The sequence below is a fragment of the Mobula hypostoma genome, chromosome 4 (assembly GCF_963921235.1).
Source record: "Mobula hypostoma chromosome 4, sMobHyp1.1, whole genome shotgun sequence".
In the NCBI taxonomy this organism is placed as follows: Eukaryota; Metazoa; Chordata; class Chondrichthyes; order Myliobatiformes; family Myliobatidae; genus Mobula; species Mobula hypostoma.
This window is the reverse complement of record NC_086100.1, coordinates 105,076,977-105,093,738: the sequence shown is the minus strand read 5'-3', so window position 1 is coordinate 105,093,738 and position 16,762 is coordinate 105,076,977.

Below are 16,762 nucleotides of genomic sequence, written 5' to 3'. Positions count from 1 at the left end.
AGAAACTCCTGTCGCAATAACCCCGGGCTGGGATAATTGACTTCAGCCACAACCACTTTTGTTTTGTTGTGAGGTATAAAACCAAGCATCAGAGTATTTGATGTCAATTGGCTCAGTTTTACCAGGATGCATTGCTGCCACGCACTCAGTCAAATGTTGGCAAATTTAACACTTTGTTGCGTGTTCCCACCAAGACTGAGATGAAGTCTGAAGCTGAGTGCTCCTGCCCAAACCAAAAGTGGCCATTAATTTCTGTTAGTCATTTTGAGAAAGATCAAGCATAGACTGTTTGGGTGGTAGTTAGATTGTATTTCTCCTGCAATTGTAATGTATCCAAGTCTGCTGGAGCTGCAAGCTGGGTGGTGGTGTAAATGGTTACCAGTCTGCAGAAATGCTTCAGGCAGTGTAAGGAAATGGGCCATGAGAGTGAGAGAAATGTGAAGTAATAAAATATAAGGGAAATTTATAAAAGTGGATGCCTTCAGTGGCTCCTGAGTGTTCTGCTACATGAATTAATGAAAGTTAACAAGTAGATACAGCAAAAAAAGTAGAAAGGCATATCCATTTGCAAGAGGATTTGAGTAAAATGATGTAGATGTCATACAGCAATTAGATAGACCCCCATTAAGCCCATAGCTGGAATATTGTATGATGTTCCAGTTACCCCATCTAAGAATAGATATACCTGTCATATAGGGACGACAGTGTGAGCTCATTAGATTAAGTAATGAGTTGTGGTAGCGGTGGGAGGAAGTCATGAAATCAGGAATGCAGACTCTATGAAGAAAGATAAAGCAGACAAGTCCGGTATTTCCCAGAAACTGGAAGAAAGAGAAGTGACCTCAATGAAAAATATGTGATTCTTATAGGCTTTATAATATAAATGCAGGAATGTTATTTGTCCTGGTTAATGTTACTCCTCTTCCTGCAGCCAGATCCTCCCATAAAAACCAAAGAGAGATTGTTGCACCCCCACGGAATCAAATTCCCACTCTCACTAAGTCCTGAATCCCGAACAGCGCGGCCTGCTTTCGATGAAATTGGCTCTTGTTGCAGTCTGTGGTTATGCTCTACTACACCCAGTGTGCTATATTCCTGAGTAATCATATGCCAAAATAATCACTTAGTGCTTGCAAGATGCTTTATCCTGTATGTCATACTCACTGCACGTACAATTAACAAATAGATGTGGACTAAGCACACTGGAGAGATTAATCTACATTATAGGAAGCCATGGTTGATTAAACTCATTTTGCGATGTCATCAATGCTGAGTCAAAATGATTTCTGCCTACGGTCATAATTATCAGTTGAGATGTGAATAAAGATGTATGTCTTTAATGAGTCTATTTTATGACTTCTTTTGAGCAAGGCTGCAACACTTCCCTTTGCTTTACTTTGCTAATATTTAAATTTCAGACAAGAGGTTTTACGATTATTTATACGCTCAGTGTGTCTGACATGGTTCATGGCTCAAAGAACATTCAATGAAATCAACATAACGCTCAAGCTAATCAGCTCAATACAGTTGGGAAAGAGGTTAATATTCCCAGTCCATTTAGGGGGATCTTTACTGCTCAATGTACACTTACTTCTGAGAGTTTCTTACAAAGCACAACAGATTAAGGGGAAGAAATTGATTTTCAATCTTCAGTGGTTAATGTTAAATGGAACTGAATGTGCAGAGGCAGGTAAATCAAGATGCCAATACCTGCATATGCATATGATGTTAGTGAACAAATTCGGTTTTCTTCATCTGAGGAGATGCAGGACAATAAAAGTCAATGGGAGACCAGTACCACTCCAACGTTGCTAAAACCACTGTTGTTGGTGGAATCTCGAATGGCAGTGAGGTGGTGTATACGGTTGAGATAAAGCAGTTGGTTGTGTGGTGTCACAACAGCAAACTTGTACTCAACATCAGCAAGACCAAGGAACTGATTGTGAACTTTAGGGAAGGGGAAGATAGTCCTCACTGAGGGGCCAACAGTGGAAAGGGTGAGCACTTTCAGTTCCTGGGTGTCAGCCTCTTGGAGGAGTTATCCTGAGTCCCACACTTTGATGCAATAATGAAGAAGGCATGCCAGTGGCTCTCTTTCATTAGGAATTTTAATAGATTCAATATGTTACAGATTTCTATAGATAAATGAATGAGAGTATTCTAATTGATTGCATCACATCCTAGTACGGAGGATCTAATGTACAGGATCAAAGAAGCTTCAGAGGGTTGTAGTTTAAGCCACATCCATCACAGGCACAAGCCTCCCCATATTTTAAGATGTTGTGCCTCAAGAAGGAGGCATCCATCATCTCCAGTCACCATCAGGAAACTCCCTCTTCTTGTCTTACCATTGAGGAGGTTCAGGAGCCTGAAGACCTACATTCAATGATTGAGAAACAGTTGCCTTCTTTCTGCCATCAGATTTCAGAATGGTCCATGAATTCATGAATGTGACCTCATTTCTCCTTTTTTCCACTATTTATTTTTGTAATTGATAGTACCTTAACATATTTGCACTTGAATCACCCTTTTTCTGGGCACTTCTGGAAATGCGACTCATTAGCCCCTCACCAACAGCTACTGGATTCCGTGGTGAGAACCCACCTTTCTCCGGCTTTATACGTCTAGTGAGTATACAGAAACATAGAAAACAGACAGCACAATACAGGCCCATCGGCCCACAAACCTGTGCCGAACATATCTCTACCTTAGAACTACCTAGACTTTACCCATAGCCCTCTATATTTCTAAGCTCCATGTACCCATCCAGGAGTCTCTTAAAAGACACTATTGTATCTGCCTGTACCACCTCCACCGGCAGCCCATTCCACCCACTCACCACTCTCTGTGTAAAAAAATTTACCCCGACATCTCCTCTGTACCTACTTCCAAGCACCTTAAAACTGTGTCCTCTTGTGCTAGCCATTTCAGCCCTGGGGAAAAGCCTCTGACTATCCACATGATCAATGCCTCTCATCATCTTATACACCTCTATCAGGTCACCTCTCATCCTCCGTCACTCCAAGGAGAAAAGGCCGAGTTCACTCAATCTATTCTCATAAGGCATGCTCCCCAATCCAGGCAACATCCTTGTAAGTCTCCTCTGCACCCTTCCTATGGTTTTCACGTCCTTCCTGTGGTGAGGTGACCAGAACTGAGCACAGTACTCCAAGTGGGGTCTGACCAGGTTCCTATATATGACCAGGGTCTCAATAAGCCTTGCATGGGGTACCTTATATGACTTTGGTCCCGCCAGATCCATGGGGTTGGGATGTCTCGCCCACCCAGACTCCGGTTTGTGTGAATGCTGTGTGACTTACTGTCTCTGCAACAGCCCGTCGGCATGAAATAACGGATTGCACGCTGCATACAATTATAAAGAAATATATTTATGAAAGTTAACTTAACCAAAGAGTTAGTAAAGAAAAGAAAAAAAAACAAAAAGTGCCCATTATAATTAAACAGCCAAATATGCACAGGTTGTAGCTCAAATCTTCCAAAAGCCTAACTCATCGATCCTTGGTAGACCTCCGCGCCTTGGCTCCATCAACTCAAGTTTTCCCACTGGATCAATTCCTATGGCCAGTTCTCTCCAGCATCTTCTCTCTTTCTCTTCCGTTGAACAAGAAAACAAGACCAACTTTAGTGTCCTGCACAAAACCTCTCCCCCTAGCTTTCTCTAGAACCTTCTCTCAGTTCCACCATCCTAATTCAATGACACATGTTCCTCAGCAACCCTTATCTTCAGCAATAACCCAAACAGGCTGAAAGCAGAACAGACTGCTCTTACAGAACTGCCAAAATGAAATACCTGCAGCCTAGAAGTAAAAATGCGAACTAGGGAGTTACACACCGTACTACTGCCGCGAAGAAAAAATCTGCCATGATGAGGCCACCCTCAGGGTGGAGGAGCAACAACTTATGTTCCATCTGGGTAGCCTCCAACATGATCGCATGAATATTGATTTCTCCTTCCAGTAAAAAATGTCGCCCACTCCCCTCTTCTTTTATTCCCTACTCTGGTCTCTTACCTCTTCTCACCTGCTTTTCACCTTGCCCTAGGTCATCTCCTCATTCCCTTTCTCCTATGATCCACTCTCCTCTCCTGCTAGATCCCTTCCTCCCCAGCTCCTTATCTTTCCAAATGACCCAAGTTCACCTATCACCTTCTAACTTGTTCTCCTTCCCCTCTCCCCATCTTTCTATTCTGGTGTCTTCCCCTTTCTTTCTTAGTCCTGAAGAAGGGAGTTGGTCTGAAACGTTGACTGTTTATTCATTTCCACAGATGCTGCCTGAGCTGCTGAGTTCCTCCAGAATTTTATGTGCATTGCTTTGCATTTTCAGCATCTGCCAACGTTCTTGTTTTTGTAAGGTACTACAGGTGACTTCTTCACAAAGCAATAGATCAAAAAATGGCTTCTTGGGCATGAGAATTAACTGCTCAACAGTGGACTCAGGATTTTCATCCCAGCTTATTTGCAAATTGAAAATGAGAACACGTGTAAATGAGAGCCTTGTTCTTTTCATTTATAATTCAGTGAAAAATTGAGGTAATTAAGTGAAATGTCTCATGTCTACACTGTTGGGACTGTGATCGAAGTCACTGGAGAGACACTGAAGTTTTAGATATGAAAGTCTTTATCCATCATGGCAAATACATATTCTTCTGGAGACCCTCACGTTAGGGTGCCACAAGTTGAAAATACAAAGCATTCTTATACACTTAAGATCTAAGGTAACAGTAGGTGATTCAGTACAAATATAATAGTTACAATGACATTGTTTATTTCAATACTTTGAGTTGGCAATGCTGCCTTTGAATTGTATATCTACTGGGGGAGACACCTCTGAATGTTCAAGTACCTCTGCTTACTTACTTGCTGCCATTACACTTAGGGCAGCAATGGAGGTCCTCCAACTACATTGCCGTTTCTGCAACAAGCTTTTTGACTAGTCTGGATTGTTAGCTCTGAGCTGAAACTTCGAACCTGGAGAACCAGTGAACCACTCTTAGTCTGGCCTCTACGCATTGACCTTTCCTTGAACTTATTTACAATTGTGTAAATTATTTACCTGGTTGCCTGGTTTGATGCAGGCCAATTACACAACCCCATTGTCTCAACATCTGGCTGATGCATATACAAACGTCTCATGGTCACCATTTTTCAAATCTTATCTCTTAGTCTGTGGACCAGCCTGTGTTGTTAACTTCAATTTACTCCCTGCAATTTACAACTTACATTAAGAACCTTCTAGTAACTTCACTGAACTTCCCTTCCTCCATCATTAAAATGTGCCCACAACCAATGGACTCACTTTCAAGGACTTGTCATCTCATGTCCTTGATAGCTATTGTTTATTTACTTACTCATTTTGTATTTGTACAGTTTGTTGTCTTTTGCACACTGGTTGTCTGCCCTGTTGTGTGCTTTTTCATTGATTCCATTATGGTTACTGGATTTATTGTGTATGCTGGCAAGAAAATGAACCTCAATGTTGTACATGGTGAAATAAATGTATATATATAGGTATCCATTAGTCTCGTGAGACCATGGATTTGTGCCTTGGAAGGTTTCAAGGGCACAGGCCTGGGCAAGGTTGTATGGAAGACTAGCAGTTGCCCATGCTGCAAGTCTCCCCTCTCCACGCCACTGATGTTGTCCAAAGAAAGGGCATTAGGACCCATACAGCTTGGCACCAGTGTCGTCGCAGAGCAATGTGTGGTTAAATGCCTTGCTCAAGGACACAACACACTGCCTCAGCCAAGGCTCGAACTAGCGACCTTCAGATCACTAGACAAACGCCTTAACCACTTGGCCACACACCAACATAAATGTACTTTGATAATAATTACTTTGAACTTGAACTTTGAGATTGAAGTGATTACCAGACAAGAGGAGACAGCTGGTTCTTTTGTTCCTCCATGGAGCTGAGTCGTTGCCATAGGTTGAAGTACGAATTTCCGAAGAATATTGAAATCCGCAAAGCCCTTTTCAGCACTAGTATCTAGAGACATGATAACAGAGTCTGAGCTTTCATGGCAGAAACCTCAGCTTCCACTTGTTGACCTATTATCTGTATAAAGTATCAACTAATATGTTAAACAAAAACTTAGTCTTTATTAGTTGTCAGATTACTTAGTCATGTCAGCATTGTAACTGTGAATGAAGGCACTGGAGAGACACTGAAGCTGGTAGATATAGGTGTCTTTGTTCAGTATAAGCAGGCATCATACTGGGAACACTCTTAGAAGAAAAGGCCTTTTTGACCCAATAGTACATGACATTTTTATGCTAAAGATCAAAGGTAATAGCAGGACAATTCTATACTTACAATGTATCTCTGTTTTACAATCTCTGCTATAGTTACAATGTCTCTCTGCTTAACATAGTTGCAATGCTTCCTTTGAATTACATATAATTTTCATACATCTCCATCTTCACACCAACACACCAAACACCCAAAATGAATGTTAATCACCCCTGGGTTGCATTGATTCATATGCGGATAACACAGGTCAATGGGGAGTTTCTTGGTTTGCAATTGACCCAGTCTGCAGCTCCAAGAACGCCATCTGCATTTTAAATTCTATCTGCTATCCACATTCAGATCTGAAGATTAGTTACTTTTGAAATTAATATTTGTTCTATTCCATAACACCAGAATACAGCCTAACAGTCAACATTCAAGTAATTTCCAATAACTCTACATTGGATACACTGTTCAATCTCATCATTCATGATCTTAAATCACAAAATCCCATGAATTGGACTTAAATACAACCCATGTGAAGTGAACAGACCAGCTCACTCCAATGGGGCTTGTACTCTTCTCTGAGTTATGAACTCAAGGTTTTCCATCTACTTGTTTCCAGGTTATTGCTACTGATGTCCTTGATGGCTCTTCTTTTATATGTCTTCTGATTTTCTGGAAGAATCATTGACATATCCATAGACAGAACCTCATGACCCTGAGGTCATATATTATAGAACTGAGTAAAGAGGATACATCTTTTCCATCGTTCCCTTTTCTATCTTTAATTTAGCAACTTGTTGAAGTAGCTATCTAGTTTCACTTCCAAGCAAGAGAGATGGTGCATCAGTAACTCTATTTTTTCCCCCTGAGCTCATGTAAAGTTCCCAGCAGTCTCAGATCATCTCAGCTGTTATCCATACAGGTTCACATTTACTATTTTACAATCAGATGTTAGGTAAAAAACAACAAATGCTGGAAAAAGCTAATCATTCAAGAAGCATCTGTGGACAGAGAAGCACAGGTTTACATTTCAGGTTCAGGATCTTTCGACACACGCTGAAGACTCTGAACAACTCTGATTGTCTCTCTCTATGGATGTCACCTGACCCACAAAACATTTCTTAGCTTTTCTGATTTTATTTCATGTTTTCATCATCTGCATTTTTTTTTGCTTTTCAACAATCAGATGTTGATGGTTAGGTCAACAATCATTGAATTGGTATTGGCCACCATTTCCAAGCTAGAAGGCAAGGGCTTCAGGCCTCACGCATGCTTGGAGTTTGCTGTAACAAATCTTCAGTGCACATTGCAAGGGGAAAAAATTGGTCCTTTGTAAGATCAGAATGGTAATCTATGCATAGAGCCAAAAGAGATGGATTGTTTGCATCTGTAGTTACTCAGGAGATGGACATTGAGCATGTAGAAGGCAAAATGGCATCAACTTCATGGACTCTATACACATTGCAGAGGAGGAGGTATTTGCTCTCTTAAGGCAAATTAGGGTGCACATATCCCCAGGGTCTGATGCCTCAGACTCTGTGCAGAAATTGCCAGAACCCTAGTAGAGATATTTAAATTACTCTTAGCAACAGGTGAGGTGGCAGAGGATTGGAGGATAGCCAATGTCATTTCACTGTTTAAGAAAGGCTCTAAAGGTAAACCAGGCTGGTGAGCTTGACATCAATAGTGGGAAAGTTATTGGAAGGTATTCTAAGGGACTGGATATATGAATATTTAGATAGGCACGAACTAATTAAGCATAGTCAGCATAACTTCAGGTGTGATAGGTCATGTCTAACAAATCTTATAGAGTCTTTCGATGAAAGTAAGTCAATGGATGTTGTTTACATGGACTTGATCAAAGCATTTGACAAAGTCCCGTATGGGAAATTAGATTAGATTAGATTAGATTCAACTCTGTTGTCATTGTGCTGAGTACAGATACAAAGCCAATGAAATGCAGCTAGCATCTGACCAGAAATGCAAAGAAGTGTTATTTACAAAATAACTGCGAGTAAAAAGTAAGTGCTACAGCACACAAATATAAAAGTACTGAGACAGTACAATATGGGTGTAATACTGCTTAGCGCTGTAATGAGAGGTTCAGCAGGGTCACAGCCTCAGGGAAGAAGCTCTTCCTGTGTCCGCTGGTGCGGGAGCGGAGGCTCCTGTAGCGCCTACCAGATGGGAGGAGAGTAAATAGTCCATGGTTATGGTGAGATGCATCCTTGATAATGCTTTTCACCCTGCCCAGGCAGCGTTTATGGTAGATGTTCTCAATGGTGGGCAATTGGGTGCCGATAGTCTGCTGGGCAGTTTTCACCACACACTAGAGTGCTTTGTGGTCCGATACGGGATAATTGCCGTACCACACTGAGGTGCAGTTGGTGAGTATGCTCTCAATGGTACAGCGGTAAAAGTCCGTCAGTATCCTGGGACAGAGGTGAGCTTTCTTGATGCTCTGCAGGAAATAAAGGTGCTGTTGTGCCTTTTTGATCAGGATGGAGTTCAAGGACCAGGTGAGATCCTCGGAAATGTGGACACCAAGGCATTTGAAGCTTGATACACGCTCGTCTACAGCTCCATTGATGTAGATGGGAACATGAGTGTGGCTAATCAGGAGATCAGCATTCAAGATGAGGTAGTGGCTTTTTGTGAGCAGCCAGAGAGTGGTAGTAGATGGTTCCCTCTCTGACTGGAAGCTCGTGATTAGTGAAGTGCTGCGGGGATCAGTGTCGGGTCCATTATTGACATCTATATCAATGATCTGGCTTTTAATACAGTTAACTGCATCAGCAAATTTGCGATGACACCAATATTGGGAACGTAGTGGACAGTGAGGAAGTCTATGATGGCTTGCAGTGGGATTTGGACCATCTTGAATCTGTGAAATGGTAGATGGAATTTAATGCAGACAAGTGTGAGCTGTTGCTCTTTGGAAGGACCAGTTAGGGTAGGTCTTACTCAGTGTATGGTAGGGCACAGAGGAATGCTGTAGAACAAAAGGATCTGGGAATACATGTCCATAATTCATTGAAAGTGGCATCACAAGTTGATAGGGTCATAAAGAAAGCTTTTGGCCTATCAGTTTTCATAAATCAAAATACTGAGTACAGGGAATGGGATGTTATGTTAAATTTGTATTTGATATTGGTGAGGCCTAAATCAGAGTATTGTTTGCAGTTTTGATCACTTGTGTACAGGAAAGATGTAAATAAGGTTTGTCACGAACCCCGTCACGGGAATATAGAACCAGTAGAGATGGAAAACACTTTGGAGTCCAGTATTGCTATAAACTAATATTTATTAGTAACTATGCAATATAGTAATATAAATGTAGATAAATCAAACAGGTTAGCAATGATTATATGTATATCAGTAAGTGTGGAAATATATGTATGAAAAACCAAGCCTCTTTAAGCCTAGGGTTAAAAAGATACAGTCTTACGTTGATGAGTAAAGTTCAAGCAACACACATCAAAGTTGCTGGTGAACGCAGCAGGCCAGGCAACATCTCTAGGAAGAGGTACAGTCGACGTTTCGGGCCGAGACCCTTTGTCAGGACTAACTGAAGGAAGAGTTAGTAAGAGATTTGAAAGTGGGAGGGGGAGGGGGAGATCCAAAATGAGAGGAGAAGACAGGAGGGGGAGGGATGGAGCCAAGAGCTGGACAGTTGATTGGCAAAAGGGATATGAGAGGATCATGGACAGGAAGTCCGGGGAGAAAGAAAAGGGGGAGGGGGGGAAAAAACCCAGAGGATGGGCAAGGGATATAGTGAGAAGGACAGAGGGAGAAAAAGGAGAGAGAGAGAGAGAGAGAGAGAGAGAGAAAGAATATGTGAATATAAATAAATAACGGATGGGGTACGAGGCGGAGGTGGGCATTAGCGGAAGTTTGAGAAGTCAATGTTCATGCCATCAGGTTGGAGGCCACCCAGATGGAATATAAGATGTTGTTTCTCCAACCTGAGTGTGGCTTCATCTTTACAGTAGAGGAGGCCGTGGACAGACATATCAGAATGGGAATGGGACGTGGAATTAAAACGTATGAGTAAAGTTCAGTTCAGTTCAGTTCGTGGTATTTAGTTGAGTAGTGATGGAGCGAGAGAGAGCGGGAGAGATTTGAGTCTTCAGGTGAGCTGACGCCCTCTATCTTCTCGTTGTCCTTCAAAATCCTTTAAAAGTCACTGACTGTGACTTTAACAAAGGGGCTAGTTTTGTGTGGTGGAGCTATCCCTCAGGCAAGGGCGGACACATGGACAACTCCCCACCAGTCAACCCCTTTTCCTTCTTTCCGTTGCAAGAGCGATGGATCGATCTGCCTGATCGATCTTCCCAAACCCACTTTTTCTGCGGGCACAACAATGCTCATTCAGTGTCCAAACATGTGTCTGAGGTCTGTATCATCTGACCTCCTATTTATCTCACCATACTGGGTGCCAGCTGTCATTCAAATAATCCCTCCTTCTTCTCTCTGTGAAAGAAATGCACAAGCAGGCGAACTGTCCTTGAAGAAAGTGTCAACAAACCTGCCAAAAATCATAACATCGAGTGTCCATTAAATTGCGGTGCCTTCAGTCACCATGGCAACTTATGAGCTGCTCGGTGCTAACTCCACTTCAGCAGAAATCCAACAGTTGACCAGTTCTTTCTCGTTCCTTAAAGTGACAGTCCCACAGTTAGTCTTCATCTCTCTCTCTCTCTTTTATGAACAAGCTGTCGGTGATAAATAACTCTCTCTCTCTCTTTTCAAAAACACAGTTAACAGGGGTAAACGAGCACAGTTCATAGGGGTAATTCAGGGTCCCCTCACAGGTTGAAGGAATACAGAGAAAATTTACAAAGATGTTGCTGGGTCTGGAGGACCTGAGTTATGTGGAAACTATATAACTCAGGTTAGGACTTTACTCCTTGGACTGAGAGGAGATTTGATGGAGGTATACAAAATTATGAGGGGTATAGATAGGGTAAATGCAAGCAGGTTTTTTCTACTGAGGTTGGGTGGTACTACATCCAGAGGTCATGGGTTAAGGGTGAAAGGTGAAAAGTTTAACATGAGGGGAAACTTCACTCAGAGAGTTGTGAGAGTGTGGAATGAGCTGCCAGTGCATGTGTTGCATGCAAGCTCAATTTTAATGTTCAAGAGAAGTTTGGATAGGTACATGCATTTGAAGGGGCATGGAGGGCAGGTCGATGGGAGTAGCAGTTTAAATGGCTCAGCATGGACTAGATGGGCTGAAGGGCCTGTTTCTGTACTGTACTTTTGTATGACTCTATGTCATCAACAGGTGACAGCTTCTGGGGTGAGAACTACTCTCCTTCCTCTTTCATCTTCCAGCCAAGTGGATAGAAGAAAGTATGAAAAACACAGGTACCACATAAGATATTACTGCACACCTGAAGTAATAGGTACATTGAGATAACCAGGTGTCAAAGCAGAAACAGAGCCCAGGAGTTTGTGCAGCAAAGGCTGCAAGCTGTTCAGCAAACACTGAATAGCACTGTGGAAACTACAGAATGCTGCAATAGTAAATAAAAAGGAATGAAACCGAGGAAGGTCAAGGTCAGTACATTAATTATATGGATGATAGAGCATGAATAACATAACTGTTAAAACTACTAGCTTACTCTTTTTTTTCTGAATTATCAAGCCTTCTGAGCAAGAGTAAGTTACTCAGTCCAACGGGCTGTGTCATATTCATCATTGAATTTACTCTCATCCCATTTGGCACTATTCTTAAATATTTCCCCATTTTCTTGTTTTCTATAAACAAAAGCAAAAATATAAAGCTCTAAATAAAATAAGGGAAACAGGCTCACCTCCTTATGTGACCTTTACATTTAGTAATTGAAGTGCCTGCCATGGGATTTTGAAGAAGAATTGGCCTAGTAAACTATAATGCCCTATTCTACCCATCTTCACAAGCTATGTTGGTTCAGAGACCTTTTCATTCTTCACTCATCATTCGAGTGTCAAATTACATCAAACTGTTGGATAACGTCTCTGTCCACTACAAACCCTGAAACTTACAATCAGTCCAAAGTGTAGTACATGAATTTTCTCAATCCCTAATGAATCTTTGATCCACAGACATGAGGAAATCTGCAGATGCTGGAAATTCAAGCAACACACAAAAAATGCTGGTGAACGCAGCAGGCCAGGCAGCATCTATAGGAAGAGGTACAGTCGACATTTCGGGACGAGACCCTTCGTCAGGACTAACTGAAAGAAGAGATAGTAAGAGATTTGAAAGTGGGGGGGGAGGGGGAGATCCGAAATGATAAGAGAAGACAGGAGGGGAGGGGTGGATCTAAGAGCTGGAAAGTTGATTGGCAAAAGGGATTCCAGACTGGGAAGGGAGAGGATCATGGGACAGGAAGCCTGGGGAGAAAGAGAAGTGGGGAGGGGAGCCCAGAGGGTGGAGAGCAGGCAAGGAGTTATAGTGAGAGGGACAGAGGGAGAAAAAAAGAGAGAGAAAAAAAAGGGGTTAAAAAAATAAAAAAAATATAAAAAAACATTAAATAAACAAATAAGGGATGGGGTAAGAAGGGGAGGAGGGGCATTAACGGAAGTTAGAGAAGTCTATATTCATCCCATCGGGTTGGAGGCTGCCCAGACGGAATATAAGGTGTTTGTTCCTCCAACCTGAGTGTGGCTTCATCTTGACAGTAGAGGAGGCCGTGGATAGACAATATGAGAATGGGAATGGGACGTGGAATTAAAATGTGTGGCCACTGGGACATCTTGCTCTCTCTGGCAGACAGAGCATAGGTGTTCAGTGGAACGGTCTCCCAGTCTGCGTCAGGTCTCGCCAATATAAAGAAGGCCGCACCGGGAGCACTGAACGCAGTATATCACCCCAGCCGACTCACAGGTGAAGTGTCGCCTCACCTGGAAGGACTGTCTGGGGCCCTGAATGGTGGTGAGGGAGGAAGTGTAAGGGCATGTGTAGCACTTGTTCTGCTTACAAGGATAAGTGCCGGAAGGGAGATAGGTGGGAAGGGATGGGAGGGGAATGAATGGACAAGGGAGTCGCGTAGGGAGCGATTCCTGTGGAAAGTGGAAAGAGGGGGGTAGGGAAAGATGTGCTTGGTGGTGGGATCCCATTGGAGGTGGTGGAAGTTACGGAGAATTATATGTTGGACCCGGAGGCTGGTGGGATGTAAGGTTAGGACAAGGGGAACCCTATTCCTAGTGGGGTGGTGGGAGGATGGGGTGAAAGCAGATGTGCGTGCATGATTGATCCATTGTTTTTGGATCCTAGTTGAAAGTACTCACCAACTGTTTCCCATTTAAGGCATAAGCACCAATAATATTCAATACTTCCAACAGGTTACTCTCACTTGTATTGGACAAACCGTAGATCAATTTCTCTCTTCTATGACATATAATACTGGTTAAATTTTTAAATTAGCTCATGGAATGCAGCATGCTTGACACAGCCAACATCCTGAATTGTCTCTTCAATTCATTATTGGGTTATGAGATGAGGGTCAACCACATTAGGAGATCTAGAAGTACACCTAATCCCTAGGGGGAAGAATGGTAAATTTTCTTCTCTGAAGAACATACTGTAAGCGTACAAGATTGATTTTGCAACAGTTTAGTATTTTTTTTAATAATCATTGTTACTCATACTCTTGATTCCTGATTTTTACTTAATTAGCTGAATTAAAATTCACCAGTTGTGTTGGAGGGATTCAATGACAGTTTCACAGAATACTGTTTTACATTTGCAGTCTTACAAAGCATTAGATTAGATTCAACTTTATTGTCATTGTGCCGAGTACAGATACAAAGCCAATGAATTGCAGTTAGCACCTAACCAGAAATGCAAAGAATAGTGTTATTTACAAAATAACTGTGAATAAAAAATAAGTGCTACAGCACACAAATATAAAAGTACTGAGACAGTACAATATGGGTGTAATACTGCTTAGCGCTGTGATGTGAGGTTCAGCAGGGTCACAGCCTCAGGGAAACAGCTCTTTCTGTGCCTGTTGGTGCGGAAACGGAGGCTCCTGTAGCGCCTACCAGATGGGAGGAGAGTAAAAAGTCCATGGTTAGGGTGAGATGCATCGTTGATAATGCTTTTCGCCCTGTCCAGGCAGCGTTTATGGTAGATGTTCTCAATGGTGGGCAATTGGGTGCCAATAATCTGCTGAGCAGATTTCACCACATGCTGGAGTGTTTTGCGGTCTGATACGGGACAATTGCCATGCCACACTGAGATGCAGTTGGTGAGTATGCTCGCGATGGTACAGCGGTAAAAGTCCGTCAGTATCCTGGGACAGAGGTGAGCTTTCTTGATGCTCCGCAGGAAATAAAGGTGCTGTTGCGCCTTTTTGACCAGGATGGAGGAGTTCAGGGACCAGGTGAAATCCTCGGAAATGTGGGCACCGAGGAATTTGAAGCTTGATACATGCTCCACTACAGCTCTGTTGATGTAGATGGGAACGTGAGTGTGGCTCCTAGCATGCCTGAAGTCCTTGGTCTTCTGGGTGTTAAGGGCCAGGTTGTTGTCGCCGCCAGGTGCTGGACGTTGTCCTTGTAGGCCGTTTCGTCATCCCCTCTGATCAAGCCAACCTCCATGGTGTCATCTGCGAACTTGATTATGGAGTTAGATCCATGTACAGGAACACAGTCATAGGTGAAAAGGGAGTACAGAAGAGGGCTCAGCACACAGCCTTGAGATATGCTGGTGTTCAGGGTAAGAGTGGAGGAGGAGAGGTTGTCTAACTTAACTGATTGAGGTCTGTTAGTTAGAAAGTCCAGGGTCCATTTGCAGAGGGATGAGCTGATACCAAGCTGGTAAAGTTTGGCGATCAGCTTGGAGGGAATCACAGTATTGAATGCCCTTAGTGTAGTATGTACCATTAGTGTACTGTAGTGTAGTATGTACAGTTCTGGTTGTCGCACTGTGAGTAACAAAGAAAATACAGCAGATATTCATCAGGACGTTGTCTGGAATGAAAGGTAGTAGTTATACAGAGAAATTGGATAGATTTGGTTTATTCACACTGGAGAGTAAGAGGGCAAAGGGTGACCTTATAAAGGTTTATGAAATTATGAGGGGTACAGGTAGGATAATAATCAGGAACTCTTTTTCCCAGGGCTGGGGAATTTAGAACTGGGGGGCACAGGTTTAAGGTGAGATAGGTGAAACCTGAGGAGTTAGTAACAAACCAAGGAGCTGGAGGATCTCAATGTATCAGGCAATGCAGAGGAAGGCTCTCGACCTGAAACATTCACCGTCCATTTCACTCCATAGCTGCTTCTTCACTTGCTGAGCTTCCCCAGCTTCAGCTCCAGATTTTCTCATCTGCAGGCTTCGTGTCTCCACCGCAAGGGACAGATTTCACACAGGTGTTGAATATCTAGAATGAGCTATCAGAGGCAGGTGCAGGTACAGCTTTAAAAAGCATTAAGGTAGACTTGGATAGGAAATGTGTTGACAATATGGGCTTAATGCGCACAAATAGTATTAATGTAGATAGACATTATACTCAGTATTGTTGAGGGAGGAAAAGGAGCCATTTCTGTTCTGTGCATTTAGATAAGGGGTCCCCAACCCTTTTTGCACCGCGGACCGGTTTAATATTGACAATACTCTTGCGGAGCGGCTGACCGGGGGAGGGGGGGGGCGGTGTTCAAGTAAGGTTAAACTCACCTCAGCATGTCTTTTACAGTTAGGGTTGCCAACTTTCTCACTCCCAAATAAGGGACAAAAGTAGCAGTCAAATCCCAGGACACTTTACCCCAGGAAAGACTACCATGACCATGAAGCCTTGCACGGACACCTGTGTGCACATGCACGTACGTGCCGATTATTTTCCCCCACAAATCGTATTTGCCTTCATCTTCCCGACTACACTGTACATACATTATTTCTATTTTATATAGTCTGTGTATTTATCATATCATTCCTGCTTTTACTATATGTTAGTGTTATTTTCAGTTTTATGTGTTATTTGGTATGATTTGTTAGGTTATTTTTTGGGTGTGGAAACGCTGAAAATTTTCCCATATAAATTAATGGTAATTGCTTCTTCACTTCACGCCATTTTGGCATGAAAGGTTTCATAGGAACGCTTTACCTTAGCAGGGGAAATACGGGACAAGGGCGGTCCCGTATGGGACCAACTAATTTAGCCTAATATATGAGATGTCCCGGCAAATACGGGATAGTTGGCAACCCTATGTTCAAGTTCAACAGTGCGTGACAGGGAATGAGGAAAGGTGCAGCTGACTCATATTGTTTCCTCACGGCCCGGTAGCGCATGCTTTGTGGCCCAGTACCGGTCCATGGCCCGGTGGTTGGGGACCGCTGAGATGACTCTTTGATTCTTTGTCAGTATGTTGCGTTCAGGTTCATGGGTACCTGTTTAGTAATTCAATCACTTGTTTATACATCAAATCTCGTATAGAAGTTCCATGAATTCTCCCTCACCAAACTGCACACTTGATGAGGATATTGCGGTGACCAGAAAATGAGCATGAACTCCTT